This window comes from Anolis carolinensis, chromosome 4, assembly GCF_035594765.1.
Source record: "Anolis carolinensis isolate JA03-04 chromosome 4, rAnoCar3.1.pri, whole genome shotgun sequence".
Taxonomy (NCBI): Eukaryota; Metazoa; Chordata; class Lepidosauria; order Squamata; family Dactyloidae; genus Anolis; species Anolis carolinensis.
The window spans coordinates 209,241,383-209,259,786 of record NC_085844.1 but is presented as its reverse complement, the minus strand read 5'-3'; the positions used below and the strand labels follow the sequence as shown (position 1 = coordinate 209,259,786).

The 18,404-nt window shown below is 41.6% G+C and overlaps 1 protein-coding gene across 1 annotated transcript in view; it reads right to left on the bottom strand.

Annotated features, from left to right (window-relative positions):
* The window catches only part of hipk1 (homeodomain interacting protein kinase 1), a 59,777-nt gene extending 59,267 nt beyond the window's left edge, over positions 1-510 (bottom strand). Inside the window, exon 1 of the mRNA XM_003220560.4 lies at positions 380-510. The gene's annotated coding sequence lies outside the window, so the exon portion shown is untranslated. The remainder of the gene's footprint in view (positions 1-379) is intronic.
* Positions 511-18,404: the final 17,894 nt, after the last annotated feature.

Genomic DNA, 18,404 nt, shown 5'->3' with positions numbered 1-18,404 from the left:
AACCACTGGCCTAGGCGAATTTTGGCCCTCGGGGTGTTTTGGACCTGTTAAAAAAATGTAAAATTTGAAGTTCAAAACACCTCCTAGAGCCGAAGTTGGCCCATGCCTGGTCTATACACTGTGGTGTGTTTTAAGCAGAGGCCGGGTGGCCATCTGTCGGGTGTGCTTTGATGGCGTGACTACGCGAGAGGGGGGTTGGACTGGCTGGCCCTTGGGCTCTCTTCCAACTCTGTTTAGTTCGCAGCGAGTGGGAAGGTCCCGGTGGCGCCAAAGGCCCGGCCTGTTCTCAGCCGCGTTCAGGCCCAGGCTGGGGCCTACCTCTCCCCTCCCTTCCTCCCTCCGCCCCGGGTGCCCCGAAGGCCGCTCCCCTCGCACTTACTCGCCGCCGTTCGGGGCGCCTCAGCCGCGGGTCGGGCCGGGAGCTGCCTGCCGGTGCCGGGGGACGAGCGGGCGCATCCTACCCGCCGGAGACGAGGCCGGCCCGGGCGAGGAGGCGCAGCAGCCGCCGCCGCCGCCACTGCCGGGCCGCCTTGGCCTTGTGGAGCCGGCCAGCCCGCAGGCAACCCCCCGGCGGTTCCGCCAGGCTTCGGCCCTCCTCGCCCGCCCGCCAGCGAGCCGCCTTCCTAGCCGCCGTCTCCTCCGGCCTCCGCCGCGCCCTCCTCAGCCGCCCCCCTTCCTGCCTTCCTTCTTTCGCCTCGCCTTCCTCCCTCAGTTCAGCCCAGCTGCTGCTGCTGCTGCTGTTGCTGCTGCTCTCGCGCCCCTCGCCGCAGCCAGGCCCAGCCTGCCGAGCCCAGGAAGCCTCGAGCGCCGGAGGGGGACGACGACGAAAAGGAGGACGAGGAGGGCGGCTGCCAGCGCGCGGCACGAAGAGGCCGAAGCAGTCGAGCGCCGAGACTAGTGATTGGGCGAGGGTCACGTGACACCCCCTCCCCGAAAAGCTGTTGGCGCCGCCATGATGGGTCCTTGGCGCGAAGGAAGGAAGGTGGGAAAGAAAGAAGGTTTTTTCTCCAGTCATGAAGCTCTCCTTCAAGGATATTTCACATATAAAGACACGCACAGAGAAGCTAAACGACGCCACACACAAAACACCGAACTAGGGAATGAACAACGTCCACTGAACGAAGTAGGCCTAACTCACTCGTGACTCAAGAGGCCTGGGGTGCATTTACGCGCCAAGGCAGTCAAAGTGGTACCAATCTGCATTCATTTTACAGTGTAGACCAGGCATGGGCAAACTTCGGCCCTCCAGGTGTTTTGGACTTCAACTCCCACCATTCCTAACAGCCGTAGGCTAACCTCCGTGGCTTAACTCGCACCCTCTCCTTGGACTTTCTAAAGCAGGCAAGCAAAAGCTCAAGTGGCCTTTCTTTCCCCTTCTCTCGCCCATTTCGCCCGACTTTACTCACGTCTTTTCCATCTGAGCATGGCTTGATCCAAAGGGCTTCGCCAAGCTAAGCAGAAAACTCGGTTCTTTCTGGATCTGCCCAGAAAATGAACTTTCTTCGGGCAGAGCCTAAAGAAATGGCTGCCTTTCACCCGTCGAAGGCCTCGAATGCCTTCTAGAATCCAAACCGCTTGTGAGGTATCCTCAGTGGTTCTTTTCCAACTGGTAAAAATCAACGGTTTTCGAAATTCTTGTTGAAACCCACCGCTGTGTCCCTTTTTAAACAGCAGCCCTGAAACCCCGCGGGCCCCTTCGGTATGTCCTTTGAAGAGGGAGCATTCCTGCCCCGCTGCATCTTATTGTCATGTAAATATTTTAGCACCTTGGTGGGAAAGGTTTGGCCATTGGCAAGTACCTTTCCAATCAGTGGGTTTATGGATAGCCAAAAATAAAATATAACTTCAGAAGCACCTTTCGGTATATTTTTCCAGGCATGTTTTGAAGAGGCTTGGCTTGTCCCCTCATATTCTCTTCTAAGGGCTGAGAAAGTACACATTTCTAGTACTTAAATTACATGGCTCAGGTCTTTAGTAACTGAAAGTTGTATCGCTTTGTTGTTGTGTTTCTGACATAAGGTGACCATAAGGCAAGAACATATAAACCCTTCAGATTCTTCCTCCACCCACTGAATACTGTCCATTTTGGGCCCATTCTCCAGGAAGCATTTGCTATTCTGAAATGTCAACCAGGCCTCCATGAAGGAACACATAGCGTCTTAGCTGTGATTCCTGTAACTTACACCACTATGATTTTAAACTGGTGTAATTACATGAGTTCATTATATGGATGGTATTCTTGAAGTGACTGGCATGACCTTGAAGGAACTGGGGGTGGCGACTGGTCCATGAGGTCACGAAGAGTCGGAAACAACTATGCGATTGAACAGCAGCAGCATTATATGTGAGAAGGGCCAAGGTCATACCTTACATTTCCTATGCAAAGTGTGATTTTAATCATCTTAGAAATGGTATGCAAAGCCCATATGTAACACTGGATACAGACTAGATGTTCTTTGATAGGTGGTTTCCATTGGCTAATTTTACTGATGTTTCAGAATGTTTGCTTCTTACTTTGCTTATGCTAAAATGAAGACCAAATAATTGACCAGTCTGCTGGTAGAAAACTATTTTGATGAGAGCTATAAAGATAGGTGACAGAAATTCTACTTACATAAGTGATACAACCAGAAAAAGCCTAATGTGCCATCTCCTGCTTGACAATAACATTGCCGAACAAAAACCATATTTAGGCCTGTTCCTGGGGTTATTTTGGGCACTGATTTAGATTATTGCATTGGCTAGACCTGAGCTCCAATGCAAATACACCCAGAAACAGGGCTAACATTTGATGTACCAAAATCTGTGTTGACCTGTGTAATCAAGGAAGGTACTGTGGCCTGCATTAATCCCAGGCGCCCGTTATTGATGTTTAGTCTCATGTTTTGTTAAGTGAGAACTTGCGGATTATTTTTAAAAATTGGTCTGAAAAAAGTTTCTAATTACTCTTGTCAGTCATTATCCTTTTTCTTATAATGCTAAAGTTAGACCATTAAGATCAGCTGGGGAGGTCGGAGCCTCCGGTGGCCTAGGGGATAAAAGCCTTGAGACTTGAAAGTTGGGTTGCTGACCTGAAGGCTGCCAGGTTCAATCCCACCCGGGGAGAGCGCGGATGAGCTCCCTCTATCAGCTCCAGCTCCATGCGGGGACATGAGAGAAGCCTCCCACAAGGATGATAAAACATCAAAACATCCGGGCGTCCCCTGGGCAACGTCCTTGCAGACGGCCAATTCTCTCGCTCCAGAAGCAACTCCGGTTGCTCCTGACACGGAAAAAAAAAAAAGCTGTGGAGGTCCTGCTCTCGGTCCTGCCACCATCGCAGGTGCAGTTGGTGGGGACGAAAGACTACCTTCTTGATGGTGGCCCCTCAGCTGTGGAACTCCCTTCCCAGTGAGATTAGATTGGCCCCCCTCCTTCCTGATGTTTAGAAAACAACTAAAAACTTAGTTATGCAAACATGCATTATAATAACAATATAAATAATAGTTATTTTATTTTTATACCCCGCCCCATCTCCCCAAGGGGACTTGGGGCGGCTTACATGGGGCCAAGCCCAGGCAAAATAATTTTATTTTTATTCCCTGCCCAATCTCCCCAAGGGGATTCAGGGCGGCTTACAAGGGGCCAAGCCCAGGCAAAACAGACAATATAAAACACAACAATAAAAACAAATCAGTGAATTACAACAATAATGTAGCAGATGGATGACAACCTTGGGATCGGTGTAATGTTAAAATGTTTTATGTTTATGTTTGATGGTTTATAGTTTTTAATTGTTTGATGTATAGTTATATGTTACTGTTTTAGATGTGTGATAAACTGTTTTTACTGTATGTGAGGCATTGTATTTTTGTCATTTATTTGATGTGAACCGCTTTGAGTCCCCCTCCCCAGGGGTGAGATAAGCGGTATATAAATGCAATAAATAAATAATACAGTTTTAGTCTGAGGGTGACTTGGGTTGAGAGAGTATGACTTGTCCAAGGTTCCATGGCTGAGTTGGGATTCAATCTCCAGTCTCCATAGGGTGCATCTGTACTGTAGAAATAATGTAGTTTGGCGCCACTTTAACTGCCATTTATTTTATTTATTTATTACATCACTTCTACCTTGCCCTTCTCGCCCATCAGGGGACTCAGGGCGGCTTACAATATAAACATACACATTAAAAACAGTTGTCATCAAATTTAAAAATCCATCAAGATTAAAAATTACAATAAATTACAATTGAGCCATGGCTCAATGCTGTGGAATCCTGAGAGTTGTAGTTTTATTTAGTGTATGTATATACCGCTTTTCTCACCCCCTGGGGGGACTCAAGGCAGTTTACAACATGTTAATAACAAGAATTCCATGCCAACATACATACAGTAAAACCATGTAACTAGACACTGACATATAACTATAAATCAAAATAATTAAAACCTAGGCATATACAGCATTTAATACTAAGGCAAAGCATTGAAAACATCCTAATATAAATATTAAAATCAGGGTCTTTAACTTCCTTTACAAAGTCTTTAACTTCCTCTGCCAAAAAGTGCTGGTATCTCACAAAACTACAAAGTGTGCTAGTTTCTCACCAAACTGCAGATCTCACCTTTCCATAACATTGAGCCATGGCAGTTAAGTGGTGTCAAACTGCATTAACTCTAACAGTGTAGGCGCACCATTAGTTTTCAGGTTGGATTTTACATTTATTGATAGATTTCTTCCCCACCTTTCTCACGGCATGGGAACAGAGGGGTCTTGCAACAGGCTCAAACAAGATAATACCTGGCGATAAAACAGTTTATACATACAATTAATCATTACATTCTTGTTTGAATAATAAGGTTTTTGCCTACAGGCAGAGGAGGAGCAGATAAGAGGCTGATTTTGTGGTGATTGGTAGTAGTGTCTTCTGCTTTCTATTTCTTTGATTTTTTTTCTTTTGTGTAAAGTTTAGATATGTTCCAGGGTTTCAAAGTAAGCTTATATCCACAAAAGCTCATGCTAAAATACAAAAATAGTGTTAAAAGTGCTGCCACATTTTTCTCTCCCTGCCACCATCTCTTTTCAAGTGGCTGAAAGACGAACCTCTAACAGGACCATACAACGAAATCCAGAAAACAGTGATACCTTTATTTGGCCAACTAAAAAATCACAAAATACGGCAGGCAGAGGAACCACACCTCCAGCTGGAATGCGGGGGCTCCTAAGCAAGAAACTGCCAAGAAGAAGCTTTCAAATGGTTTTGCATCTCCTTGCCAGGCATCATAAAACAGCACATTTCTAGTGTAGACTTCTCTTCTATGCTTTTATGGCCATAGTTTCAGGATAATTTTATAGGTCAAAGGCCCAGGACTTTGACTGAACCATGTAAAATTTCTGTTGGCTAGCATATAAATTCAGGAATTGTCAAACAAGATCAGTCCTTACTAATGCAACAATAAGCCTTGAGAAGCAGAAGCCTGGCCTAATTCAAAATATAATTACACTCTCTTTTTTTTTCAAACTTTGATAAAGGATTACACAAACCATAAAGATTGCAGCACTTGAAACCAGGCTATTTTATCTCCAGAGAATCAGTCCTAGGACATTTTTCATCTTTGATTCCATGCATTTTATAAGGGGGGGGCGGGGATTGAGCATCACAGGGGCTTACAGTAGCCAATAAACTCTATTGAACACATGTGACAGATTTCTGGATAAATATGAAAGGGATTGCTCTCTCAAGTGTAAGGAAATCAAAATATTTCCTGCTCATATCTGGAGAGCAGTTATCCTTAAGTAATTTGGAATAACAAGGAGGAAAAGGGGAAATGTGGCAGCAATTAATCAGCAATAGTTATTGTTTTCTTTAGTACAATTACTCATTTGTAGAGGTGGATATGGTCCTCCAGATATTTCGTAGAGTACAGTTTTCAAAATCTCTCATTGACTTTAATTGAATAGAACTGGAGCTCAGCAATACCTGAAAGGCCACAGTTCTCCCACCCTTGTTGCACATTCTGCCTTTCTTCCATCATGGATTTCGTTGAGGCACTGACAATACACATACCTACTTAGCTTCAGTAAGGTGCCTGTATCATATGACATAGATCAGGGAAGAAGAACCATCATGTCTGACTCCCAATCTCATCTGCAGATATTGCTAAACTTCAAGCAGCCCTAGTCATTCCAGCCAATGGTGGAGAATGGTGGGAGTTGTAATCCCACCATTCTTCACCATTGACTAGGAATTTTTCCTACTCTGTCAGAGAATAAACCAAATGTTAAATGAAAGTTAAAATTAAGCCCAAAATCCAAGGTGTTGACAGTACCAGCATGTTGGACCTCCCTTTCCTTCCACCCTACACACTGAACTGCTTAAAACTGGCTCTTTTCTGCTTCCTGTCCCTCTGGGTTAGTTTTTGGGGGTGTACATAAATGTAAGATCACCCCTCCTGTTTATGTAGGGTTATGCTGTTCTACCAGTAGAAACCCAGTTTTGCATCCTACCTTAAGTTCTAGGTAGTAATTTATGTAAGTGCATAGCCTCTGTGCAACACCAAAAAACTCGAGTCAGCTTTCAGACAAATTTGTAAAAATCTGCACCCATCACTTAGAAATATGTTCAGTGGAGCTTGGAATGAGTTTTATTGATGTTTGATCTCAGGCTGGCTGTCTTTTGCAAGATAGGCTTATGCTGGATCTACAATGACATATAATGCAGTTGGAAACTTCATTAAATGTTCAGTGTAGACCCATATAATGAAGCTTAACTGCATTATATGGCTGACTGTTTACAGTGTTCCCTCTCTTATCGCTGGGGTTACGTTCTAGGACTACCTGCAATAAGTGAAAATCCTCGAAGCAGGAACACTATATTTATTTTAATATCTATACATTATTTTAGTAGTTATACACTATTTTAAGTCTTTATCAACCAATCGTGTGTTGATAAATCGCCTCCTTCTCCCGTTGCCGCTTGGGCTCCTTTTCTCTCCCTTCAGCTTCTCCTTCCTCCCTTCCTTAGGCTGTAAATTGTAATTTTTTATTATTTATAATAGTCTTTTAGAGTTTATTGAAAAACCACGAAACAGCGAATCTGCAAAAAAGCGAACCATAAAGTAGTGAGGGGACACTGTAATGCACTTCCCAGCTAACCATATAATGCAATTTCCAACTGCATTATATGGCAGTGTAGATTCATTCTCAGTTGGCTTTAAGTTAGTTTACCACTCTCAGATGACGTGAAGGATCTTATGCTAGTCTTCTCAGCTTGTGCAGATGGAACTGAAAGATCACCATCTTGTTCTTTGCTTCAGGCAGCAAAATGGCATGGGTGCTGGCCCTGTTAGCCTCATGTTGACAATAGAGGAATTATATTGCTGTGCTCTGTTTTCTAATGTCAGTGAGCTTTCTCTCTGTTTTTTTATAAAGATGCTAAATGATAGTGTGTTACTTCCCTTAGCAGTTGAAAACCATTACGGTGGAAAAAGTGCCATTTCAGAAAGGAAAACTAACTTGTCTGAGCTATAATGTCAAGTAATGTTGCCTTTGTTAGAATAATGTGATTACTGTGGGATCTGTGTGATTACTAGCGGGGAGAGATGGGCATTCCACCCTCAGTCAGCAAGGACAACAGCAAATTCCTGTGTCTATAGAATTTCCCCTGCTTTGCTGTGTTTTCCCTTTCAGAGCAAAAACCCCTCTCTGGATGTTTAGCAGAGACACCAAATGTTATTTGTGGCGTCCTTTGCCTTTATGCAACAACAGTAGTTGCTCAATGCCTTTAATGCTCAGGAATTATAATTGTACATAGACTGTTTTGAACACTATCCAGATCAGTGACTTTGAAGCTACATGATGTAATAGGACAGCATTTTTAATGTTTGTTTTATTTCATTTTTGCTATCTGCTAGGGATTGGTACCATATTATTTAAGTCATGTTAGTATTGTATTTGGATGATGTCCTCTAAACTCACTGCAGACCAGCAGCCAGTCGCTTACAGTCCCCAGACCATCACTTTGGCTAGGACTGAGTAATATTGAATGCGTAATATGCTGGGATGTCTGTTAACTTTCTTACAGAAGTTATTAATGTGATATTTCAATTACTAATCAGTCTCAAGCCTGTTTCCCAATTAGGCTGCATTCAGATGCAGAACGTGGAATCATTACTTTTTAGAATTATAGCACTTTATACTGGTAGCTGTAGTTCAAAAAAGTCATGTTTCAGAACTCTGTTCATGCAGTAGAAACCTGGCCTGACAGCTTGACCAATTGCAATGCGAACCATTCTGTATAAAGAGTAATTTGTTACATAGATTTGCCACTTTTTTCACAGTAAGGCTTGTAGACATTTTAAGAACCACATCCTATTGCATTTGTTAAATGTATACTTTCCCAAAGAAACTCAAGTTAGTATACATTGTTGCTATATCCTTTCTATTTTATCCTCACAACAAACTAAAAGGGGTGACTGTCCCAAATTCATCCTGTTGTGGGAAATGGGCTGATTTTAACTGCATTTCCATGACACATTTTGAGTTTGAGATCTGATGAAGAAAATAATAATGCTGGGGTTTGCCGAACCAAATTGCATGTTTTGAACCTGTGCACTGGAGAGCTTGAAGATAGGCAGAACTTACTTAGAAGCAGATTTAAAAAATCAGGGTCTTTGCTTTTGGAAAATTGTAGAGAAGGAGCTGCTTTTGCTGACATGCTTCATTATCACACAAGCAAGGTCAGAGCCAGTTGAAGACAGTTTTCTGTCCTACCATAAGAGATTGGCCTGAAGGGTATGGGGATGTGATGGTTTGCCTCTACTATAACCTACAGTCTTCAGTCTGAAGCAGTGCAGGACTGGTGCTCCAAAAATATTGTGTCACCACGCTACAGCCACAATATGCAGATTTGATTTTTTTTAAAATCTCCTTTTACCTTGAATAAATCTCCAAAGAACACCCATTTTCATTTGAAATAACTGGAAAACTACCTCATCAGAAACTGCATGAAAGGAAAAAAAATACATTCCTTTTCCTTTATCAGATGTTTACCTGTAACCATGGACTTTCTAAGCAAAGTCAATAGAACAGTATCTTGTATCAGATATATTTGCATGATTGGACAGAAAACTCTGTAAGTGGAGACGTCATTGAGAAATAACAAGAGGTTTGTATCATATCTGATAAAACAAAGACTCATACTGAAACTGGAAAGGTGGGGAAATTTCCATCCAAAAGCCTGTCACCTCAATAAATAAACTACTTGTGGTTGTTTTCCTTTTAATGTAATGGTACAAACATCACAGGTGTAAAATGTCTTTGCCGTGTATCTCAAGTTTGGAAGAATTTAATGTTAGTTTAGAAAGATTTTGCTGTGAAACTTCAAAAATGTGCCCATATTTTTAGTGACATGTTTCAGTGGTAATTCCAAATAAATATATTTTGAAATGAGGAGCTTTTACAGGCCTAAATACAATTCCTATTCCTAATTAGAATAGACCCCGTGAATTAGGTTTATTTAAATATTTGATTTACAATTTCTGATTTAGTCTAAACTGGACTTATTTTAACTGAGACTAGCATGCATTTACATCTTTGTTTTAAGGTTCATGTTTTAGAATTTATACAGTCTCGACTACAGTGAGGAATACTACTGCTAGAGATCAGGAATTATTTCATTTAAAAACTATGTAAACTTGGCTTGTCAGTTATTGTATAAACCTGTTTCTCAGTAGTTGAAGAGGATTTTCTGCTTTGTCAGTTTGCTTCATATGTATACACGGCTCTGAGAGTTTTCACACTCCAAAAGACATCTGACGTACTTTGCAACTGAATATGAGCCCAACCCTGGGATAAAATATGTAGGAAGTTCTGTAAACAGTTGCTGAAATCAGCTTCCTTTGCTGCAAGGTGGGGGAAGCATTGGTCTTCCTGTTACATAATGTTTATGTCAGTAGCACGAAAAAATGAAGTTGTTTGACAGCAGAGAAAAGCACCCCTAAAACTTCACAAGCTCTGTATAATGTCAACAAGAGGTCCCTTTTAATATTGCCAAAGTGAGGAAAGATTGCTAGAACAGTATGTAGATTTATATTTTGCCTTGACAGCCTAGCCAAAGAGAACCAAATACTGTACTGCATATTTAAATGTATGAGGCAGGGCAGTTAATGTTTTTCATTTGGCATTAACATTTTTTCTAGAATACTTTCATTGTGGAATTCCCCCAAACATGTATTGTTGCAATGTGGACCTCCCATGGAAAATGGGGGGAAATAGATTTTAGAATATGAAATACGGATTTTGGAATGTTACAATGCTGAATAAAACATTTTTAACACAATGGCTTAATATATTTATTCAGATTTATTTTTTACAAACTGTACAAGTAGAAGATTTTTATGTAGCATAGTATACAGTAAATTATCATTGCAATTCCTAGTCTCTATAATTTTCCATGTTCTTTTTATGCAAATTAATGATTTATGTCTGCTTGGGACCATGAAAGACGAGGTGAAACAAAATGGGTTCTTTTGTTAATAGAGTATAGATTTTTGCTTGCTTCTAACAGTTTCATTTGTGACTCCATTTATAATAAAAAGTTAAATAAAATTCAGTTTATAATCATTATGTGACTAAACTGTACTTTTTCTATACTAAAAGATGATGTTATGCTAAGCAGTAAAATATGCATACAATACATTTTATATTTTTAAATTAAGAAAATGGTTTTCAAGCTGCAAAGGATACTAATATAACATTTCTCTACCTTTTTTCGGGAGGGGGTAGAGAGGGGGAAACATTTTTAATTTCTGCATGCTTCTGCATGTTTCTGGAAATTTCTCATCTCTAACCATGACTCAAAAGAAAGAATGGATGACTGTAGTAGAACATAACAGAACAAATTACACAGCAGATTTTTTGTGAGCAGAAAGGAAGTGCCATTTGCTCTGACACGTGTCCAAGAAGGATAGAACTTGTGCCATACAGCTTTGTAGGTAGGGAAGACTTTGCTGTGCTGTTCCAAGGATGCAGAGTTAATAGTGAGACTTTATAACATATTCCAACATGCATGACATTTTTGTCTTTCTGATCCTTCTCTTAAAGCCTTCTTAAAGACAAGTTCTTTATATAAAGCTGCTAAAAGTGTCAGAGCCTAAGCAGGAAGGGAATGGAGCTGGGAGCCAAAAGAAATCTCAATAACATGCCTGAGCTGGCTTTCTTCATGACTACTGCCTTGTAATTCACAGGCTTGGCTGGTTTACATTAGCATCTCATGCCCCTCAAAGAAAGATAGCAGCATTCTTTTGCATGTAAAAGGCAGAGGAGGGGATCCACATCAAGCATCCTAAAATGCAAGTCTGTAGAAAGACTAGTGGCATCAAGAGCTTCATCATGAAAGAATCAAACAAAATAAATATGCTGATTTCTGATGATCTGGGGACAGATTGTTGATAGCAGTCTTTTGTTTGTTTTCTAAGGAAACATGCAAACACAAATACATGGATTTTGTAAATTCACTCATATCGTAAACATGGGTAGTGGCTTTACTGATTCAACAAATAGGACAACTAAAGAGTGCTGCCTCCTATCTATTTTTTTTTTTGCTCTGTTCAAATACAGATATAAAACCATTGTGATGTTAATGATGATGATTATTTGTTATCCGTCTCTCCCTATGGTTCGAGGCAGGGTACAACATGGTTAAACAGACAAATACAACATGATTAAAATGCATATATCAAACCACACACAACAAAGATCAGTTGCAAAACAATTACAGTAAATAGGCTTTCATGTTAAAAGACAATATCTGAAGTTAAACAATTTGACAACATGAGTGGACAGAAAGTGTAGCAATCTCCACTAAGAGACCTTTCTTCAAAAGCCAGTTCATATTCAAAAGCCTGCCAGAATAAAAAGGCCTTTGCTTGCCTTGGAAGGCAGTTTCACATCCTGGGAGCATCCTTAAAGACTTTTTCATGTCCATATCAAATGCACATTTAAAAATAGTTTTGGCCCTCTCATGCTGGGGATAATGTGCCTTAATTGAAACAAGAATGCATGATGAGATAAAAATTACTGAATAATTTTTACAACATTTTTTATTTTGGTCTTGTTATTGTTTATTGAATATAGCTGATGTGCAGAGACTGGAATGTAAGAAGCTGGTGCTGAAAAACAGATTCCAAGGCCCATCAAATTAGTCTAACTGTGGTGTAAAGACATATTTCCAAGACAGTATACGTACCAAAAATCTAATACTATAGAAACAAAGAAATTGAAGGCCTCCAAGCACATTTGTGAAAATCAGTATCATGATCAGATCAGCAGCTGCCATAGAAGGAACATGGAACAGTAGAAAAGTAACCCATAAATTATAGGAGATAGAGATATAATGAGAGAGAGAGAAACACTGGTGGTACTAATATATTACTACAAGAATGTCTAGGTGACAATAAATAATAACAACAACAACAACAACAACAACTTTATTTATACCCCGCCACCATCTCCCTGCAGGGACTCGAGGTGGCTTACAAGAATATGACAACATAGCATACAATACACACAATGAAATTTAAAAAAACAATGCAATACAAGATAAAAACAACATAATAGTTACTTTGAAAACTGGAACATCAAATTGTTCTGCACAGCAGCGGGTGACTAATACATAATTCCACCAGGGCCGACACGCCTCGTCTCATGCTTCATCGCAGCCAACTCCCCGGAGAACCAGGGCGCTAGTTTAGCTCTGCGCATTGCGAGGGGCCGCTCCGGAGCGATCGTGTCTATTGCCCTGGCCATCTTCCCATTGTAGAGAGTGACCAGAGCATCAACAGAATCACCTACCGAGGAGGCGGGAACATCCCCAAGAGCCATCAGAATCCATTTGGATCCATAAGCCTCCTGGGGCGGACCATCTTAATGGGTCCACCACCCCCGCAGAGGTTAGGGGTTGCAGTAATTCTAAACTTGACCAAGTGGTGGTCGGTCCATGACAGTGGGACTAACTAGAGCTCTTCCACACCACCACCATTCTCCCATCCCTGGCAAAATATCAAGTCCAATGTATGTCCAGCACAGTGGGTAGGGCCAGAAATCACTTGGGACAGTCCCATGGTTGCCACGGTATCCATGAAAATCTGAGCCGCTCCCGACAGGGTGGTCTCTGCGTGTATGTTGAAGTCTCCCAGCACAAGAAGCCGCTGAGACTCCAACACCAAGCTCGAGATTACTCTGGCTAGCTCAGTCAGGGAGTTTGTAGTGTTGCAGGGTGGACGGTACACTACAAATATCCCTATACTGTCCCGGTCTCCTACCAGCAGGTGGACGCTTTCAAATGAGGTAGATTGCGGGATGAGGCATCTGGTCACGGGGATAGAATCCCTATAGATTATTGCAACCCTGTCTCCCCGCCCTCCACATCTTGGCTGGTGCTGAACAGAGTAACCTGGAGGACAGAGCTGAGTGAGGTTAGGCCCACCCGACTCGTCCAACCAGGTTTCTGTTATAAATGCCAGGTCTGCTCACTCTTCTAGTATCAGATCACTTATAGTGGTCGTTTTCCCATTAACTGATCTGGCATTCAACATTCTATTGGTTTGACATCTTTTGGACTAATACTGTCATTTTGGGGATCCGATTTGGCTTTAAGGGTTGCCAATTCCTGTCCCTTTTGCCAATATTAGGCGAACACTGTAAGGATATTTATTGCTGAGTGATCATCCCATATTTAATTAACTGACAATTTGATGGCAGCTGGGGAGCTGGGGGGCAGAGATGAGGAGACCAGACGTGCCACTATGAAATAGATGTAGGGACAATACAACATTACAATTGAATAGAGGGTGTGGGTAAACAGCCTACAGCTATTCTCTATGGAGTTCTAGAAACCATGGGACATCCACATGACCAGCTGTGGTATGTGGGGAACAGGACACCAATGCTGTTCCCAGGCTTCAAAGGTTGTTGTTTTACATGTACATTTCTTTAAGGTCAGTCCTAAATGGTATAATATGAACAGGTACAAGGTGCTGTAGGCTGCATCTCAGAGGAAGGAACTAGCAAAACTAGTTGAATACTCCTTGGCTACAGTAATTCATGGGGTCACCGTAAGTTGACAGGTGACTTGAAAGTACACACCCACGTGTACAAGAGCACAAATGTAACTCCCAGTCCTTGTCACTGTAAAGGTGGTATATGCTGAAATAAGTGTATTATAACTTTATTTTCCGATTTTCCTAGATTCTTCTAACACTGGATTTCCTTTGACACACTGGAAATACTAGCTGCCTAGCCAATTGGATTGCATATCCATTGTGGTCCCTTCAAACACTGATTAAAGTCATAGCCAATGTGGTACTATTAACAAATATTAAGTGATATGCCAGGAAAATTTGAGGAAGAGCAGTTTTCCTTTTAAATAATATGTCACCATAATGTTCCTCAAGTTTCCCAGGCAAATAGGTTCATTTTATATTGCTAGAAAAATGGTAGGTAGTACAGTGAGTCTGAAAATTTGAGGATCATAAGGACAGCTATTGGAATGACACCCAATGACAAGGCTGCTCTTTTTCCTACCCATTTCACTATATACTTGAGAGGTAATATCATGTTTTTTATAAATGTTCGCAATCTATTGCTCACTGCTGACTCCAGATAATTTAGCAATCAGCTAAACTGCACCAGTTATCACTCAGAACCTAGAGGTACTCTTTTTTAATTTCCTACATTGTGAAAAATGACACTTTATTACAGCCCTTGGTTTTTTAATCAATTTTAGTCCATAAGTGAAATGACAAATTGTGGGCTGAAAGTTAGAAACCTTTCAAAAAGCCACAAATAACTTATCTGGCTATATGCATGTTAACATACTTAAATAATTCTAAAAACTACATTATGTTGGCTGTCTTCCTTTTTTCTGGTAAGAAGAATGATTTTAGCAATACATTAAAGGATCCAGCACTTGTGTTCTTTAAGAACGCTTGAATAAAGACCACCAAAGCCTGGTGACTTAGTAATGTATAATGTATCACTTAATGAATTGTCATATTGGTTTGACACATTTTCTCAGCAGCTACTGCCCAAGAATAATTCAGATATGGGATCCAACACCTTCAGTAGTGAAAAAAATGTTGTTGTTCCCTCTCAATAAATTCCCTGTCTGGTTTGAACCTTCCAATCATGGTACTCCACATTCAATTATCTGTTTCTGAGTGAAAAAGAATGCAGTAGCCAGCATTATCTTGCATTCTTTCTAATCATTATTTTTCTAACTGTCCAATGCTCCCCCCCCCCCCCCCCACAGAAACATTTTCTTTTCATTTGCAGGAATGTTTTATGGGGCATCAAGCAAAGACTACTAGCGTCAAACAATGGTTCTTCTCCATCAACTTCACTGGGCTGGCCACATTGTCTGAAGGCCCGATCACCATCTCCCAAAGCAGTTACTTCATTCTCAGCTCAAGAATGGAAAACGGAATGTCAGTGGACAACAAGAGAGATTTAAAGATGAGCTTAAAGCTAATCTTAAAAATGTGGTATAGATACAGAGAACTGGGAAGCCCTGGCCCTCAAACGTTCTGACTGGCTGTCGGTCACTTGTTACCAACAGTGCTATGGATTTTGAAAAGGCACGGATAGAGGGAGAAAGGGAGAAACATCAAGCAAATCCTTGTCATGACTGCCTTTCATCTGAAAAAAAAACAACAACTATGTCCTCATTGTGAAAGACCATGTGGAGCCAGAATCACAATCACTTATGGACCCACTGCCAAGACTTTATCACTGGAAGACAATCATACTCTGCTACAAGTGATCACCCACGTTACAGTTGCCCACTTATTTATTTATTTATTATTTATTTATTTGCGACATTTATATACCGCCCTTCTCTCACCGTTTTCTGTTTCTTTCTCTGATTTCATGTTCAGTTCAGAACATGTTCAATTCATGTCTTCGTTTCCTGAAAACAAGGGGAGCTAATGTGGTAGTTGCCTTGCTATCACAAGCACTCACAGAGCAACCTACTGATGCTTTATGGGAAATTTGGCACTGGAATAATGCTAGCAAGAGGTGGGAAATCTCCTCCTAACTCTCCCCAGGCTTTTAGAAATGCCACACAGTGTAATTAGGCAGGGCCCACCTGGGCGGCAAAGAGAGGCTTTCATTTCAGAGCTGCCATCACTCTGAAAGCTGTGATTACTTTAATGCCATTGGTGATTATATAAGGCAGATCATACACAGGGTGTGGTGCACTGGGAAAGAACCACATGTGCTAGAAAAGCAAGCAGCCACAAGCACTGCCAGACACACTATCTCCCAGCCATTTTTTGCTGATCATCTAATTCAAAAATCACATAGCTGGTTTTGTGAGCAAAGGAGAGAATGGTTTACGCCGACTGTTTTGTCTTGCTCTTCTAGGGACACAGCCTGGAAACTTGTGAGTCTGCCAAATGGCTCCTGGCCAAAAGCTATTTTACAGCTTTTGTGGCGACAAGGACTGAGAAATGTTCTTTTTAGACCCGTGGAAGAGTCTGGGTTTGTCATCAGATGGGCCAGTCCTGAGAGGAAGCAGATAATTAACACATCGAACTATCTGCCTCAACAGGCCACCCCATAACTATCTCCTGGGAAGTGATTCGATCGGCTAATGAGAAATCATGGTTTTCCATTTGGCTAAAATCTATAATAGTAATATTACAACACAGCATTACAGTAGCTGTAACTCAGTTAGCTTTAACATAGTGATGTGGAACTCAGTTCCAAATCAACCAAGTTCAATCGCTACATTATCTGATGTCCTTCGGCATAATGATTCCCCACATGAAAACTGATAACACTACTTTATGACCCCTGTATCCACAGGGGAAACAGGAAACCATGGATAATAGCGAAACCTATTGAAATGAATGACTTCTGCTGCAAGTTTCCATAGTTGCCCTTGAGGACATAGAAAATTTTGTTAGATGAGGGCAAGTGAAAGCAGAGGTACCAGCCCCACAAATCATACTGTCTTGTACTGGCTGGGGATATTGGAAGTTGTAATGCAAAACATTTGGATGGCACTGGGTTGAGAAAGGCTTGCCCCAGTCACTATTTTTTGCAAACACAATAAATCTGAGTGGTAGTCATTCACTTTAATTGCATCTTTCAGCAGCCTTAGCACCACAATCAACAGAATAAGGAATATTGAGAACTGAAATCCAGTAACACCTGGAGGGTCACAACCTCCCACCCCTGAAATGTAGGTTATTCATTTCTGAGATGAGGGCACACTGCCAGTCATTGCAGTACCACTGTTCGTTGCTGGAATAATGCTACCTTTCCACCAGTCAAGTGTTCCATTGTACTTGTATTAATCATGTAGAACGGGGAAGTAACGTGAAGTGTCCTCCACGCCCCACCCAATGTGGTTAAAACTGGATGCCCAAAATGGCTCTCTGTGGACATATGGGGTTTTTGCCCCATAACTTCAGTGACCTGAAGTTATTAGAAAATGACACTTCTAGGTTTGAAATTGGGAGAAAGGGTGCTTAAACATGGTGAAAACGCCACAAATGTGACATCTAGACCATAAATATTTTTAGACATTTCCAATAAAGGGCTGGCCCCCAAAGGTCCCTTGAGGGCTAATATGCCCTTGTAGCCTAGTTTCCCACTCCTGATCGAGAATGGTCTATCATGGCTACCCATGCTCATCTCGTTTCACAAGTTTAGAAATACAGTACTGTATTGCCAAATTCTTTTAGAGGCCAAATGTTCCACCATACCATCAAAGGGCTCATCGCTTGTAGAAAAGAAATCCAGAAACTGTTTTTCCAGAGCTTGGTCTCGCCATACAGATGCAGCAGCTGATGTAAATGTTTAACATATTCAATAAAGATTGAACAGTACTCATATAATGTATTTTCTTTTATGATAGTGATAAGCTTTTGTGCTGTGTGGAAGTTTTTCAAGCAGCCAGATATTCCAGATTCTTAACCACCCATTATCAGATTTGAGAACCCTCATCTTCCATGTTTGTTTTTTTCGTGTCAGGAGCGACTTGAGAAACTGCACGTTGCTTCTGGTGTGAGAGAATTGGCTGTCTGCTAAGACATTGCCCAGGTGACGCCTGGATGTTTTTACCATCCTTGTGGGAGGCTTCTCTCATGTCCCTGCATGGAGCTGGAGCTGATAGAGGGAGCTCATCCGTGCTCTCCCCGGGTGGGATTCGAACCTGGCAGCCTTCAGGTCAGCAACCCAACCTTCAAGTCACAAGGCTTTAAACCACTACGCCACTGGGGGCTCCTTCCATTTGGTAACCTCTGCCCTGAAAAGTTTACAACTTTTTATGTTTATAAAGAGGTAGTAATAAAAGAGCCAGGGAAACAGTCAGCTGGGTAATCAGTAGTGCTTGGTGTAGGACTATGATCCAAAAACTT